This window comes from Dendrobates tinctorius, unplaced genomic scaffold (genome assembly GCF_039654945.1).
Source record: "Dendrobates tinctorius isolate UK_male_01 unplaced genomic scaffold, ASM3965494v1 ptg000108l, whole genome shotgun sequence".
NCBI lineage: Eukaryota > Metazoa > Chordata > Amphibia > Anura > Dendrobatidae > Dendrobates > Dendrobates tinctorius.
The window spans coordinates 10,692,767-10,710,718 of NW_027361776.1; the positions used below are offsets into that span (position 1 = coordinate 10,692,767).

At 42.9% G+C, this 17,952-nt stretch overlaps 1 protein-coding gene across 1 annotated transcript in view; it reads right to left on the reverse strand.

Annotated features, from left to right (window-relative positions):
• The window catches only part of TENM2 (teneurin transmembrane protein 2), a 6,300,157-nt gene that overhangs the window by 5,637,909 nt on the left and 644,296 nt on the right, over positions 1–17,952 (reverse strand). The gene's annotated exons all lie outside the window — the stretch shown is intronic.

Here is a 17,952-nt window from a genome sequence, read left to right on the forward strand (position 1 = left end):
CATGGACCATTGCAGTGACGTTTCCAAATAATCCACTGCTAATGTCTTTTAAGAGGGATTCCAGTTTAATTTTAAAGACACGTGCAACCAAGTCTGGTCTGTGTTCAACACGCTGCCACGGTTCTAAATGTGTAGTAATCTCATTCCACTTAGGATTACATGTCATGGTGATAAATAGATCTGGTCGACCATACTTTGTAACAATAGCCATAGCATCCTGGTAGCGCTGCTGCATGTTTCTTGGACTGCCTTCAAAAGAAGATGGTAAAATGACGGTTTTCCCAATAGGGATGCCCTTTTGAACCGATTTTTTGAGTAGATGTTCTTGAAGGAGGCAGTAATCCTCCACTTTTAAATCTTTTTGGTGTTTGCGGATGTAATGTAGGCAATTAGCTTCGATTTTGACATAAGCATCTACTAAATATTGCTGTGTTAGCTTACCACCATTGAGGAGTGGATTAAAGTAATTTCTGACAGATAACATATAGCAATAGTATTGGAGTTGAGTGATCCTCCTCGAACTTTTGCCTTGTTGTTTGAGTCCATCATGCCATCCTTGGTCTCCATAAGGGAAAAATATTGGATAGAGGAGGGCATCCAAATTGCTATGGAGAATACTAATTTGTTGTGTTTTTGGAGCTAAAGGGTTATGGGGATCAGGTTTTAAATGAATTAATATGTCTCTATTGAAAGGTGGCTCACCATTGTCATTTTGAAACACGACTGCTACTTCACTGACAGTGGGATTATTGTAGCGTCGAGGGTCTTGAGTACGATCTTGTTTAATAGCCATAGTGATGTTTGGCATGACAGTTCCGTTTTGTAGAGATTTAATTTTTTCTTGTTCTTCCACATCACTTAACATTTGATAAGCTTCCACAAAAGGATTAATAGTTTGGATTTGAAGGGCAATAATGTTCATCAATGTAGGATGACATTTTTGATTTTCTTTACATCGTAAGCGTTGTTCGTTTGCGGTAGTGGTATCGAGAATGTAAAGTTGGGCAAATGCGCGTTGCTGGTCATCTGAGAGATGTAGTGTTCCAGTTCTATGATAGATCTGGCCATGTATGCGGAAACAGTATGGGCCATATCCAGGAGGTGGTGAAATATTTGCACCCATGGAGGCAAAAGCAAAGAAACTGTTAATACTTCGAATATTATCCATGAAATTTTTGCTAAATTCACTTTGCCCTTTCAGCAAACGTGTAAAGACATCAGGATATTGTAGTATGGGTACATGGACTTTACCCTTCTGACAGCAGAGCGTAAAGTTGTTATCAGAAGGTATCTCTGCTACAAAATGCAAAGCTTCGCAATGCTCACATACATGGGTCATGTCACCACAGCTGTGTTCGGTAATACTATTTTCATCATTAGTGAAAATGTGAGGTTGTAGTAGAAGTGCATGTCCAACCGATGGGGTGCGCCTAGTTTGGAGACCAACGTATATTTGTCTTGGTTGCACTTTCTGTGGGCTAACTGCAGCTTGTATGTGAAGAAACTGTGCGTTGGTATTGAATGGTGGTATTGATAGGGCAGAAACAGATTGCTGATTAGTTATGTCAGTGAACGGCATATAGGATGAAGTGTGGTAGTAACTTGTTCCACATGCTGATGTGGAAGCATCCTGTTGTGAGTCTACTAATAATGATGAGGAAGAAGCCGTCTGTTGTTGGCGGTGATGGTGTGTAGAGGCTTCTTCAGCCAATGTAATAGATTTAGAGTTAGGGGATTCGTGTGTGAGACGATGGCGTTTATAAGCCTTAATCTTGTCAAGTCGATGCTGTTTTTCCTCAGGAGTCTCATTAGCACGGCGTTGTTTTTGTCGTAGTGCTAAAGCTGCTTTCCTTTCACTGGCATTGGCATACTGTGCATCGGTATTGAATGGTGGTATTGATAGGGCAGAAACAGATTGCTGATTAGTTATGTCAGTGAACGGCATATGGGATGAAGTGTAGCAGTAAATTGTTCCACATGCTGATGTGGAAGCATCCTGTTGTGAGTCTAATAATAATGATGAGGAAGAGGCCGTCTGTTGTCGGCGGTGACGGCGTGCAGAGGCTTCTTCAGCCAATCTTATGGATTTAGAGTTAGGGGATTCGTGTGTGAGGCGACGGCATTTATAAGCCTTAATCTTCTCAAGGCGATGGTGTTTTTCCTCAGGAGTCTCATTAGCACGGCGTTGTTTTTGTCGTAGTGCTAAAGATGCTTTCCTTTCACTGGCATTGGCATACTTTTTGTTATGACTCATGTTGGCACAGGTAAAGGAGTCTATTTGGCAGTTATCTGGCAGTGAAGAAGGCGTCCTGGAGTATTGTAGAGTAAACAGATACTAATTGACCCTGTAATTGCCCAGCAGTAGTTATGAAGTGGTAGTGGCAAATTGGCCCTGTAGTTAGACACCGGCAGAGGAGCAAGGCAGCAGTAGTTATGGCGGTAGAGGCAAATTGGCCCTGTAATTAGACACCGGCAGAGGAGCAAGGCAGCAGTAGTTATGGCGGTAGAGGCAAATTGGCCCTGTAATTAGACACTGGCAGAGGAGCAAGGCAGCAGTAGTTATGGCGGTAGAGGCAAATTGGCCCTGTAATTAGACACAGGCAGTGAACAGTCAGAGGAGCAAGGCAGCAGTACTTATGGCGGTAGAGGCAAATTGGCGCTGTAATTAGACACCGGCAGAGGAGCAAGGCAGCAGTAGTTATGGCGGTATTGGCAAATTGGCCCTGTAATTAGACACCAGCAGAGGAGCAATGTAGCAGTAGTTATGGCGGTAGAGGCAAATTGGCCCTGTAATTAGACACCGGCAGAGGAGCAAGGCAGCAGTAGTTATGGCGGTAGAGGCAAATTGGCCTTGTAATTAGACACCGGCAGTAAACAGGCAGATGACCAAAGCAGCAGTAGTTATGGCGATAGAGGCAAATTGGCCCTGTAATTAGACACTGGCAGAGGACAAAGGCAGCAGTAGTTATGGCAGTATAGGCAAATTGGCCCTGTAATTAGACACCGGCAGAGGACAAAGGCAGTAGTTATGGCGGTATAGGCAAATTGGTCCTGTAATTAGACACCGGCAGAGGAGCAAGGCAGCAGTAGTTATGGCGGTACAGGCAAATTGGTCCAGTAATTAGACACCGGCAGTAAACAGGCATAGGACCAAGGCAGCAGTAGTTATGGTGGTACAGGCAATGCCAAGCGTCCGCACAGCAAGTCGGCGTGAGGTAAATGACGCAATTTCACGAATGCAAGATGGCGTCGGCGAAATCTCGCGAGATTTCGCCGACGTCGTTAACACCTCTTGCCATGTTAACCCTCAACACACCACACCGCCTCAACACACACTCCTCTCACCGTTCACCTCCACTCATGTCCACTCACTCTTTCACTCCACATAAGTTCCTTTCTCTCACTCCGTTTCTCATACTCACACCGTCATCGTCGCTGCCCCGACATCTTCCTCCGCCGCCGCGATCCAGGATCCAGACGTTCTCCAGGCCGCCGACATGTTCTTGCGGGACGCCATCTTGGATGTCGTGAAGTCCCGCGATATTCAAGATGGCGTCGCCGCAACAACATGTCGCTGGCATGGGCGACATCGGGATCCAAAATGGCGTCGGCGTAATCTCGCGAGATTTCGCCGACGCCATCTTTTTGGATCCCGATGTCGTGTGTGTGTGTGTGTGGTGACGTCACCGGTTACAACTGGACGGAAGTTGTTACAACCGGAAGCTGGTTAGGGCATTTATTATTATAGAAGATGCCTAAGTCTTTTTCCATGTCTGATTTCCCCAGCAGTTTTCCATTTAGTAAGTAATTATAGCATCTATTTCTCCTTCCCATGTGCATAGCCTTACACTTATCTGTGCTAAACCTCATTTGTCATTTTTCAGCCCAATTCTCCAATTTACTCAAATCTGTCTGTAGTTGCAAACTGTCCTCCTTTGTGTTAACTACCTTACATAGTTTTTTATCATCTGCAAATACTGTTTTTTTACTGTGTAAACCATCCACTAGATCATTAATAAATATATTAAATAGTAGGGGGCCCAATACAGAACCCTGTGGTACCCCACTAGTAACCCTGGTCCAATCTGAGAATGCACCATTAATAACCACTCTTTGCTTTCTATCACTAAGCCAGCTACCTACCCATCTACACACATTTTCCCCTAGCCCAAGCTTTCTCATCTTACTTACCAATCTTTTATGTGGGACAGTGTCAAATGCTTTAGAGAAGTCGAGATAAATGACATCCAATGATTCTCCTTGGTCCATTTGAGAGCTTACATCTTCATAGAAGCTGATCAGGTTAGTATGACAGGAGCGATCCTTCATAAATCCATGTTGATATGGAGTTAAACATTTATTAACATTGAGATTTTCCATAATGGTATACCTTAGAAACCCTTCAAAAATTTTACCCACAACAGATGTTAAGCTTACCGGCCTATAGTTTCCAGGTTCCCATTTACACCCCTTTTTGAATATTGGTACCACATTTGCTTGCAGCCAATCAAAAGGAACTGACCCTGTTTCTATAGAGTCTTTAAATATAAGGAATAGAGGCCTGTCCATCACATTACTTAACTCCCTTAATACCCGAGGGTGAATGCCATCAGGGCCTGGTGATTTGTCAATTTTAATCTTACTAAGGCGGTTCTGCACTTCTTCCTCGGTTAGGCAGGTAATACTTAATGGGGAGTTTACATTATCACTCTGCATTTCCCCTGGCAAATCTTTTTCCTGTGTGAACACTGTTGAGAAAATAGTATTTAAAACATTTGCTTTTCCCACATCGCTCTCTATGATTTCACCCTCATTGTTCTTTAAAGGGCCGACACCATCAATTTTAATCTTTTTTACTGATTATATAATTAAAGAATAGTTTGGGGTTTGTTTTACTTTCCTTAGCAAAGAGTCTCTCAGTTTCCACTTTTGCTAAATGTATTTGTTTTTTACACATTTTATTTTTTTCTCTATAACTTTTTAATGCTTCTTCATTGTCTTCTTGTTTTAGCTTCCTAAATGCCTTGTTCTTATTATTTATTGCCCTTTTTACATCCTTATTTAGCCAGATTGGTGTTCTCCTGTTCCTAGCCCTTTTATTTCTTTACGGTATGGCTAGCTCGCAGTGGGTGTGTAAAACTGATTTAAATATTTCCCATTTATTTTCTGTGCTCCTATTTTTGAGGACATTGTCCCAATCAATTCTGCGAAGGTCGTCTCTAAGCTGATCAAACTTTGCTTTCCTGAAATTCAGCGCTTTCGCAACCCCCTTCCAGGGCACCTTACTGAAGGACAAGTGGAAGTGTATTATATTGTGGTCACTGTTCCCTAGTTGCCCATCAACTCGTACTTCTGTTATTCTATCTGGCCTGTTGCTTAAAATTAAGTCCAGAAGGGCTGTCCCTCTAGTTGGGCCCTGCACAAGTTGTGACAGATAATTATCTTTGGTTACTGATAGAAATTGGTTTCCTTTCTGAGATACGCAGGTTTCAGTTTCCCAGTCTATGTCGGGGTAATTGAAGTTCCCCAAAATAATCACCTCATTGTGATTTGCTGCTTTGTCTATTTGTTTCAATAATACATTTTCAGTGGTTTCTGTTATATTTGGTGGCTTATAACAAACCCCTATGAGGTTTTTATTACTTTTATCTCTTTGTATCTCCACCCATAGAGACTTCAACCTCTTCATTTCCCTCTTGTATATCTTCTCTTAGTGTGGGCTTTAAAGTGGACTTTATATATAGACAGACTCCACCCCCTTTCCTTTTTTTACGATCCCTCCTAAACAAATCATATCCTTGCAAGTTAGCCGCCCAGTCATAGCTGTCGTCTAACCATGTCTCAGTTATTCCTACTATGTTGTATTTTTCTTCATACATTATCAACTCCAGATCTTCAATCTTATTGGTCAGGCTTCTTGTGTTGGTCAGCATGCAGGAAAGAAGTTTTGCTTCATTTTTCTTAGCTTCCTTCTGAGTACCCTGTCTTGGGTCCTCTTTACCACATCTAGTATCCTTGATTAGTTTGTCCTTCTGCTGCATGTTCTTGTCTGCTGTTTTTCCTCCCATCCCCTCTTCTTCTAGTTTAAAGCCCTCCTGATGTGTTCCTCTGTTTGTCTCAGCTTACCGTCTTTAGTTTAGCGGAGACTGCTTAGCGCGCATCTCCCTCCCATTCCCTTTTCAGGACTAGACCCCATGGAGATTCAGGGCCTCAGGTTCTGGCTCGGCGATTGGTGAGGAATCAATATAGAGACTCGGTAGGAGTTCTAGGGAGAGATTAGATCTAGTCTAGGGGTCTCCAAATCCCTTCCTTAATGTCTGGGCCCCTTTCCCCATTTCCCTTTATGTTACACTTGGTTTTCCCTCACCGTGCGTGACACCCGGGCCATATGCGGCCACCAATATGTTCTCACCAGGATTTCAGTTGTCCACTTCTTCCAAAGTGACCGCCCACCCTGGATGCGTGAGCCCAAGAGAGGAATTCCAGTCGCAGACGGGCGGGGACAAAAGTCTTGCCCGGAGGCACCGAATCTAGAGTGACCGAAGCCACGGTCCTCAGGCTCTCGGATGGGGCCTGGCAGCATTGTTCATTAGGCATGTCTTTTGCTTGCATGGCATGCCAGACAAGATAGTCAGTGACTGGGGTCCCCAGTTTGCATCTCAGTTCTGGAGAGAGCTTTGTAATCTACTCAACATTGAGCTAAATCTCTCCACGGCCTATCATCCGGAAACGAACGGGTTGGTAGAGAGAGCCAACTAGACCCTGGTCACATACCTACAACATTTTGTCTCGGCCAGGCAGGATGATTGGGCATCCTTGCTACCATGGGCGGAGTTTGCTTCAGACAACGCTGTGGTCGACTCCACTGGTCAGACCCCATTCTTCCTTAATTACTGCCAGCATCCACGCGTCCCTGTCCCTATGCCCATGTCATCTGCTGATTCCAGGGTGGCAGACTGGTCAGTGGAGGCATGTGACATTTGGGATCGCACTCAGGATGCCATCCGGGCCTCCAAGGAGAGGATGAGGGTCTCTGCTGACATGCACCAGCGCTCCACTCCATCCTTTGCTCCTGGCGACCTAGTGTGGCTCTCCACCCATACCATCAGGCTGCGGGTCGAGTCCACCAAATTTGCACCTCGCTACATTGGCCCCCTCAAGGTCCTTGAGCAGATCAACACTGTGGTCTACCGTCCGGCCCTTCCACCACACTTGGCTGTCTCTGACATCTTCCATGTGACTCTCCTTAAGCGTGTCCACATGTCCCGGTTCTCTGAGTTATCTGCCGGGACATCAGACCTGTCCTCAGACGAGTTTGAGGTTAATGCCATCGTGGGATGCAGGGTAGTATGTGGAAAAAAGTTTTATTTGGTGGACTGGAAGGGTCATGGTCCAGAGGCTTGGACCTGGGAGCAAGTGGAGAACATCTGCGCTCTGCTTCTCATTGTGGCATTTGACCTTAGCGAGGCTCAGAGAGGAGGGGGCCCTAGGAGGGGGGGTAATGTTAGGCGTTGGGTTCCTGTCGCTGGACAGCAGGAATCCCGAGCCTTGCTTTCGGCAGTCTACCATTCCTCTCCGGCCACAGAGGAGGCTGCACAGCAGACTCGTCGATCCCGGTGCTCTGCCCAGACTAGCATTGAGGGTTTGGTGCGATCCACCAACCCTAACAGTTTGCCTTGGCAGTGGCTTCCTGGCACTGGATGCTCCAGGTTAGTTTATCTTTAACTAGGATCCCCAAGTCCTTCTGCATGTCAGATTCACCCAGTGGTTTCTCGTTCAGTGTGTAATGGTGATAGTGATTCCTTCTTCCCATGTGCATAACACATTTTGGCCCAAGTTTCCAACTTATCCAGATGCATCTGTAGCAGAATACTACAGTATCTTCTCTTGTACTGACTGCTTTACATAGTTTTGTATCTTCTGCAAATATCGATATTTTACTGTGTAAACCTTCTACCAGATCGTACCCCACTGGTCACAGTGACCCAGTTAGAGAATATTCCATTTATAACTACCCTCTGCTTTCTATCACTATAACAGTTACTTACCAATTTACATACATTTTCCCCCAGACCCAGCATTCTCATTTTCTGTACCAACCTCTTGTGTGGCACGTTATCAAACACTTTGGAAAAATCAAGATAAACCACGTCCAATGACACACCTTGGTCCATGTTTGGGCCCATATAGCATCTTAGTTTTCTCAATGTAAGAAATTTCTTTTAAGGGCGGGAGAATATCAAATAAAAAATTTATATTGCCAAAACTTGAAATAAATAAATAAAAATATATTATCCACAGTTACACACATTTTACTTTTAACACACCTATTTTAATATTCCATTTTGTCAATAGTACACCACACCATTATCCTGTGGTATTTTACAGCATATATAGCTGGTGTTCCTTCATCCTGCCATGTCTATTTGTGTTGTCTTTTTGGCCAGGGGAAATTAGGTTTTACATTAAATTAAAAATTATACTTCTACTTCTGTCATCAGTTTTGGAACCATGACAGAAGAAAGAAAACATATCAAGGAAAAAAATGTGTGAGCTGCTAACAGCAGCAACACCACTGACCCTGCTAGCAGCAACCATCTCAGTAGTAGTGTAAACTGCAGGTCATACTTGGTTTCTTTTTCCACTTCCAAGCATATTAATTTAGGAAGAAGAGGAGAGCCTAACTGAATATCTGTCACACGATTCATCCCAGTCAAATTCAGCTTTTTCTATGATCATTCCTAGAGCAGATGATGCCCTATGTTCTGTTGATGGAGAAGGACTGGAAAGGTTTGGTTGCAGTGGTAGTGAGTCTACATATGGGTATCTCCTGTGAGGGAGTGCTTTTGCACATTGCGATTAGATGAATCTTTGGCAGTGTGTAGACTCTACAAAAGAAAAACAAGCCATGGACATCCAGGCTTGTATAACCTAAAAATTATGGCTCTGCATCAGCACGTGAAGTGAATATTAACTGCTCATTTGGCAAAGTCCAGGTGGCAAGCAATCAAGGCAAGCCTCAAGCTGACCTCACCCCCTTCAAGCAAAACTCATTTTTTTGAAAGCAAGCCTGCACTCTCAATATTTATACACCAGTGTTGTGATCAACTCCATCATTATTGTCAACCACCACTTTTGCTTGTCATGCTCCGATGACCCTGCCTCCTCCTTTTCTGTAGCAATGGAAATATGAATGCCTGCTTGAGAGTATAAACTTGTTTTCTCAACAAACAGTCATCCAAAAGTTTGCCAACTAAATTCACACGTAAACAAAAAAAAAATGGTATACCTTGGCGTCTGGTAGAGTGGCTTAGTATACATTTTTTGCAAAAAAAGTATCAACTAAATACCATTTTGCTATCATCTTTTTACTAGCACTTGCTGTTTATTGTTAGATTTTTTTTACAGCAGAGTATTTTTTCACGTTTGTTGTACTGTTTCTCTGTGTTTTAGTCTCTTGATGGTGTGAATACTGTCCTATCGACTTATTCACAATGTGCATGGCCCAAGCGTTTGTATTCAAATGGTCTCTTGCTTTTGCAAGTTTTTTGGTAGGTTCCCACCCCTCTCATGTGGGCCATGCACATATAAAGCCGCCTCACACAGCGTGTCCACTTCAGAAATTACCTTTCTGAATCCTGCTCATATAGGTAAGGTTCACATGGTCAGGCTTTAAATACATTTGTTAGGACAGCTCTGAAGGGCATACCTTGGAGTCTGGTAGAGCGGCTTAGTATATATTTTTTGCAAAAAACGTATCAACTAAATACCCTGTTTTGTTATGTTCTTTTTACTAGCACTTGCTGTTTATTGTTAGACTTTTTTTACAGCAAAGTATTTTTTCACGTTTGTTGTACTGTTTCTCTGTGTTTTTGTGGTGCCCCTGAGGCGTCAGTCGCCACAGAGGTACTGCACCTTCTCCTAAGGTGTAGTGCCCCACCATCCAGGTAAGGTGGGAACTCCTGACCACACTCCACACCTGCATTCCACACACAGGATAGTTCAGTGGGGCCACCTAACAGCTTCAGGCTGGGGGTTAGCAGAGCACCCCTCATGGAACCCTGCTTCGTAACACGAGATGTGCTGGGAGGCGGGTGGAGTGAGATGATACAAAAGAGTGGGAAGAGTGAAAGTTAAGGAGTTCATCAGAGGAGAGAGAGGAGAGAAGATGGGTGTCTGAAGGACATGCTGCAGCAGGTCCCAGTGAGCTGGGCTGCTGGCACGAGAAAGACAGAGAAAGAGACTGATAAGATTGATAGCCTAACCTTCCATAAGAGAGATAGAACAGATTGGAACGAAGGAGAATAGAAGGACGGTGGGAAGCTGGTTGAAGAAAGATAGAGAACCCTTCCAGTTCAGAGCGCAAAGTCCGGGGCCGGGTCCCCGAGGTTGATTGGATCTTTATGTTCGGCAACAGACACCGGAGGAGTAGTGAGCCACTAAAGCCTTGCTCCCATCATAGACTTGGGACACAACGGCACTTGGATAGAGAGCCGGGACGCAGAGAGGAGTCCCCGAAGCAGGCTACAGCTGTCTCTCATACAAGTAGAGACTAGGAACACCTAGAGAGAGGCATTCCAGGGTAACTAAGTACTGGAGTGCTTCGCACCTAAAGGCGCATTGGAGGAGTTGTTCAGGAAGGTACATGTTGGCGGAGAGTGGAAAGGAGAATCCTATCTGGCCTGGAGGTTGGCTTGAGCCCTGAATTCGAGAACACAGTAAGGAGGCAGGCGTGTGTGTGAACTGCAAACAGTGAGTAAAGCCTTGGAACCGCACACCATGGTGTCCTCCAGTTATTCCGCACCGTTACACCTGAGTACCTGTACCTAAGTCATCTACGCCTCCCCGCCATTACTTCATCTACACTGCCCTGGGACTACAGTTCCACCTGTGGGGAGCTTTACCATCTAAGCTGCGCATACCATCAGTCCCAGGGGATCTGCCCGCAGCGTCGGCCTAACATCACACTTGCCGAGCACCACAGGTGGCGTCACGAACTATCCATATAAACTATATTACAAGCATCACCGCCATTGATATTGGGTGCCCAGGGCCACGGACCGGGTCACCGCTGCTGTGACACATCCCCCTGACACTGGCCCGGTTCCGAGTACCCCGCTGCCCTGGGTGTGACGGGGCGACCCATTTTAGTCTCTTGGTGGTATGAATACTGTCCTACCAACTTATTCACAATGTGCATGGCCCATGTGTTTGTATTAAATTCACATAGTAAAGATGCTGATGGAGCATTTGCATTTACAAACTTGTGGAGTCTGCTATCCTTGAAGATATGATCTTGTGCACTCTGCCTCATTAAAGATACCCAGAGACCATTATTTCTCACAGAAAGGATTGCCTGCTTTCTGATCTAATGTGGCAGAGTATGAAGCCTGTTCTTATGAATTTGAGCTCCAAAGTGCATTGCACTATAGATACGTGGAGAAGCAACAATGGGCATGGACAATACACAAATTCTCACTAAGTGAATGGACCTACAGAAGGAGCACAAACTGGCCCCATATCTAGAGAAACTAGAAAACCCCAAAGAGTGAGAGATCCTGAGCCGGTACAGACTGAGCACCCACAACTTATTCATCGAATCCGGGTGACACAGACAGAACTACAAGCCCCGAGAGAGCAGACTCTGCCAGCAGTGCCCCCAGGAGGCCGTGCAGGACAAGCCCCACTTCCTGCTGAGGTGCCCCAAATACACTGCAGTGAGGGACACTCACTTCAAGAGACTGTCTGATCTCCTCCTAGACTTCACCTCCATGGAGGAGGAAGAGAAACTGCCGATAATACTGGGGGAAGAGGAAAGTGCAGCGGCATTAACTGAATTGAATCAAATGTTTTTAACAGCAACAATTCAGTCTGGAATAGTTGGGTCAGGAGGTAAAGCATCCATAACATGAAGCTATATCTGTTTATATCACCAGGCAACAATTATTTGTCTCCTCCTAAACTTCTTGTGGATGTTGTTAAACTGACATGACCCCATCCCCAACAGGCACAGGACATAAAGTTGATTACAAATACCTCCCTTATTATTTTCTCTTATGCAAGTTAAAGCACTGACAGACAGTTTCATGATTTGGAAACCTGGGGGAGAAAAGCCATATAGTGGACTAACTGCTGTTGTGCATCAAACTGCAACTTGCCCAATGGCTGACTCCATGTGAACTGTAACTCAGAATTGTCATAAGCAAAACAGCACAAAATCTTCTGGAGCCTTACAGCTGGGCAAAATAACTCACACCTCCATGCGTAGTCCACATTTTATTTGTTTCTTTCACAAAGATAACCACTTGTGGAAAGTGTTGGCTATGACAAGGAAAATGACAGTTCATCTCAAACAATCTTATTGGGCAAAGCACGCCCTCCTGGTTATGGAAAAAGTGGTCTGCAAGAACACCACCTGATTAATGACACTGCATCCCACTGACGCTTTATATTTTGCAACATCAGTACAAACAGCATAAACGATAACTAACTACATCATGCAGCAGGCAAACTGGAGCACAGGTTACCTTAAGATTCACAGTGGCAGCTGAAAAGGAACATGTGTCACCTAAAAAAAATTACAGAAGCCCTTGTCATTGTCATCTAAATCATGTTTATCCTGAAAGCACATTCACTAGAATGCAAAAGGGGAAGAAGACAAAATAGCAACTTGAGCCTGTTCTATGCCAACCAGTGTCTGTTAGGGATACTTAAGGTCTATGTAATCAAGAGGATGATGGATAGTCACAAGCCATCAAACAAAGAAGAACTGCTTACATTTTTGCACCAGAAGCAGTGTGAAAGACTGGTGGCAAGCATGCCAAGATGCATGAAAGCTGTTTTTAAAAATCATGGTTATTCCACAAAATATTGATCTCAGAACTCTTCATGAATTAAAACATTAGTATTGTTGTTTCTAAATGATTATGAACTTGTTTTCTTTGCATTATTTGAGGTCTGAAAGCACTGTTTTTTTATTTTGTCCATTTTTCTTTGTCAGAAAAAAAATACAAAATTTTTTGCTTGAAAATTCGGAGACATGTTTTCAGAAGTTTGTAGACTAAATGAACAATTTACATTTTACTCAAAAATATACCTATAAAGAGAAAAATCAGACAAACTGAATATTTGGAAGTGATCTCTTAATTTTTGCCAGAGCTGTATACTTGACACAGGTAGGGGATAAGGCAGGCAGAGAGAAAATTATGATGATGATGACCTTGTCCATGACAGCCAACCTTCGCAGCAGGGTGATGAAAATTAACCAATGGGCCCTTGGTCATGCTGCTGAGCATGGTAAGCTGTGTGCTGGAATGCTTTTAGGATAGCAAGTGTGTTGATGATTATTGGAAAGGCACACTGTTAAACCCTTCATATAAAAGCAAAATGGCAGAATTTTTAATGGCTTACAAAACGGAAATCCAAATTGGCTTATTGCTAGGAAAAGCTGTATTACATACTCTGCAAAGCATTTTTTTCTGACAACCTGCATGATTGACCAAACTATTCTTCTGCAGTCTATGCAGACACAAAGCTACCCAGCCTGTACCAGCATTAAAGCTACAACATATAGGTGAGACATCATCAGTAACTGCTTTAGTATATTTGACATGATCTTTTATCTGTCATTGTGATAACTGGACACCTTTCAACAGAGATGCAGTTTAAAGAGGTAGGCTCAGTCGCACATAATTTACCATATATACTCGAGTATAAGCCGACCTGGTTATAAGCTGAGGCCCCTACTTTTGCCACAAAAAACTGAGAAAACTTATTGACTCGAGTATAAGCCAAGGGTGGGAAATGTAACAGCTGCTGGTAAATTTCAAAAATAAAAATAGATACCAATAAAATTAAAATTAATTGAGACATCAGTCGGTTAAAAGTTTTTGAATATCCATATTGAATCAGGAGCCCCATATAATGCTCCATACAGTTCATGATGGGCCCCATAAGATGCTCCATACAAACATATGCCCCATATAATGATGCAGAAATGTTAATAGTGGCTCCATAACATGCTCCATATTAATATATGCCCCACATAATGCTGTACAAAGGTTAATGATGGCCCCATAACATGCTCCATATTATTATATGTCCCATATATTGCTGCACAGAGGTTAATGGTGGCCCCATAACATGCTCCATATTAATATATGGCCCATATAATGTTGCTGTGATTTAAAAAAAGTGACATACTCACCTCTCATCGCTGCCCACTGCTCCTCAGCATTACCGGCTCTCTGCAGTGACTGTTCAGGCAGAGGGCGTGCACTATACACCTCATTGCGCCCTCTGACCTGAACATTACAGCCAGAGGACCCGGGAGACAGTGCAGAACAGGGGCAGATGAATATGGCATGGCTCACCCTCCCCCAGTCCTACTCACCCTCCTGGCGTCTGCATATCGGGGCTTTTCTACGTCTCAGTCCCAGTGTTTGCATCTCTCTTCCTGTCTTCTTTCTGTGCGGTCATGTGATACCGCTCATTAAAGTAATGAATATGCGCTCCATCCCTATGGGAGTGGAGACGCGTCCATATTCATAACTTTAATAAGTGGTGTCACATGACCGCACAGGAAGAAGACAGGAAGAGAGAAGCAGACAATGGGACTGAGATGCAGCAGAGCCTGATATGCAGACACCAGGAGGGTGAGTATAATGTCTTCTGCTCCCCCCAGCTCCCTCCACGCCAGCTTTCTGGTGTATGACTCGAGTATAAGCCGAGAGGGGCATTTTCAGCACAAAAAAAGTGCTGAAAATCTCAGCTTATACACGAGTATATACGGTATGTAATTTTTCAGGCAAATACACTGAGCACTAATCCCATGCACTTCACGGTAAACAGACTAGACTATTGACAAAATTCTACTAGTTTGCTATTGGTATACTGTCATGTGCATCCTCCGGTGTAATGTCAAAGAGTGTATTCCATACTGCCAATGGCATTGTCACACCCAAGACACACCCATGCAGACCAAGTTATCTGTCACAAACTGGGAAAAAATAAATCAAGCATGGTTCAATGCTGTCTTTCATTCACTTACAGCTGTCAACGATTAAATCAGCCATACTATTTGCTTCCTTGACCATCCATTTTCTGGCTTCCACATAATTCTTCTGTTGCCAGTGCCAATGGCCCATGCTTAGTCAGGCATCTACTCCCTACCCATCATGTCATCTATAGTGAAGTACTGCTGCTGCCAGGGATGCCATTGCTGCATCATATATTTCTTGCCCCAACCTAATTCTCAACATTGCATCTTCTGTCATTAGCATTGGCACTGCAAAGACATGCCAACCACATATGCAGCTCCATTCCTTCTTATAGTTCTAGATCATACTGCAGCTGGCAGGTAGGCATATATAATTATTATTCCTACAGTGCCAGACATCCCATTGCCTGTCCCATCCTAATTCTCCATCATATGGATTTTATGGCTGTCACTTCAGAACCATACCATTTCCTGTCTTCCTGCCCCCTGTGTTTTAGAATGAAACTGTAAAATAAGGCCAAATTGTGGAGATACATGGTGAAAAGCCATTGCTTCTTCACTTTGAAAACAGCAAGCATGTCCCTGCTCCCTAAAAAAGGGATCATTATTGGACAACTTAATAAAGATCTTTTGTAATTGTGTTATCATTTTGTGAGTAGCAAACATGTTGCAGATCTCAAAATGGTATTTTTTTCATTCCTAGTTGAGAAGCCTTTACTTTTTCATGTACCGTAATTTATGCATCTTCCCCCAAAAGGGGTAATTATGGACTGTTAATACAATGGAGTAGCCTATAAAATCTAAAACTGCAGTGCGTAGTTAAACAGACTGCTGGTTACTTACTAATTGTTACCTTTCATTTACCGCTAGTCACATAAACTAAAGTCATTAACATTAATAAGGCTGTATTTACATTAAAGAGACCAAAATAGGCTCAATAGACACCTATTAGACCTCAGAGCATTTTATGCATATTTTCTAGGTAAATAGAAACTTTTCAGTAATGCAAATCCAGTTTTTGGGGAAAATTCTGTGAAACCATCAAATTTGATTATCAAAAGATCTGCTCATCTCTAATTATAACACATTATGTCTCTAAATAAGAATTCTACAGTAAGCAATCATAAAACATTTTATATTATATATAAAAATGAATAAAAAGCTTAATGTATTTCTGTCCAATTTCACATTCATTTGTTCAGTATGCAAATACCAACATACGACTTTTTACACGAACTGCCAGGTTTCCACAGCAAGAAGTTGCTCATTAGTCTGTTTATTAGTTGAAACTAGGCATCCTGGTGTGTGTCAAGTTAGCAGCCATCCATTTTACACATTGAGCTCATTTGTCGGAGAACTTATTTAGAACATTTTATTTCATCTCTAGTTTATTTATCCAAATGTAGCCATTTTTGTGTGTTTTTATACTTTAATTTTCTTCTGTGCTGTGGTAGAGGATATAAACAACCTATTTACATGATACTATGCAAAGATTACATACTGACAACAGATGTGTCTGTGGAATACTGAGCCAGTTCATCTACTATTATATAGGAAGGACCTGGAATAGATTAGAGACAAATGTTTTAAAATTAAAAATACAGAAAATATATAGATAGAAAATAATATTGTTGATTTCAGTGTGTAGATGTTACATAGTTTTCTTGAAACTGTGGATCTATTGTAAGAAGAAGGACCAGGCTATGGGTACCTGCTTTGCACCTGGTCTGGAACAGTCAGGGCTGTCTCCTCTGTTCTCCGGGGGAAAGCTTAGGGAATAGGACCTACTTTTGCATCCGGGAGCAGGGGGTGTGGTGAAGCTAAAAAAGCCGCAGCGCGCATTTGGCGGAAACAGACAGCGCACAGCAGAGAGAAGTGAGTGCTCCTGCCCTTGCGCACTGCAGCAGAACAGGTCCACACCTGAGCATCCCCGCTATCACCTGCAGAGACCATGCACAAAGGCGAGAAGCATGCCCGCTGGCTTTCACAGAGCAAGGCGCAGAACACTTTTGGCCCGTGAGTACCGCACGTGTTCTGCTTGTGAACGACCTGGTGTGTGACCGTTATCTGCGCTCTGACTAGTCAACAATATACCTGTTTGGATCTTGCAAAGTGATCCTTTTTCTATTAGTGGTAAGTATCAAACAAACAAAATCTCTGGATCCTTGTAAGTTTAATGCTATGTGCATACTGTGTCTCAACACTTAGTCTAAAGTATATTTCAGGATCTTTTACTGATGTATATTGTAAAATTGCCATAAGTAACCATTCTCCAGACAAAGGTGTGCACTTTCAGCCTTCGCGTGGCTGATATGTGACTGCATTCTGTTGGTTTAACTGCATAAGAAAGTGCAGGAGATTGTGCTTTCCTATAGAGAGGGCAACTGAAAAGAACTCTATATGATGCAGTATGGCTATGTGCACAAGTTGCAGATTTTGTTGCAGATCCGCAGCGTTTTTGGACATGCAAAATTGCATTTTTTCAAAAATTAAGCAGATATTGCGTTTCACGCAGATTTCATATGTATGTGTTGTGTGTCTTTTTAATTCTTTACATACCATTTTATTATGTTCATTACTAAACATCGGGCTTGGTATTATCTATCTATATCTATCTAATATATATATATATATATATATATATATTCACATATTTGTTTTTTTGTGTAAACATTATATGTGAACATGGTATGTAATGATATTATGGTCTTCAATGGAGTATGTAAAAGAAGAGGTTGAACAAGGAAATGACATCCCAATTTTTTGTTAAATAATGTATCTTTATTTAGCTTACAAAAATGCATACAAATCAGCATGAAAAAAATGCATGAAAATCCGCATCAAATCCGCATCAAAAGCGCATCAAATCCATGCAGATTTTCAACTACATTTTCTGCCAAGACAGGAAGAATCTGTGCAGAAAATTCCACAGGCAAATCCATGTGTGCACATAA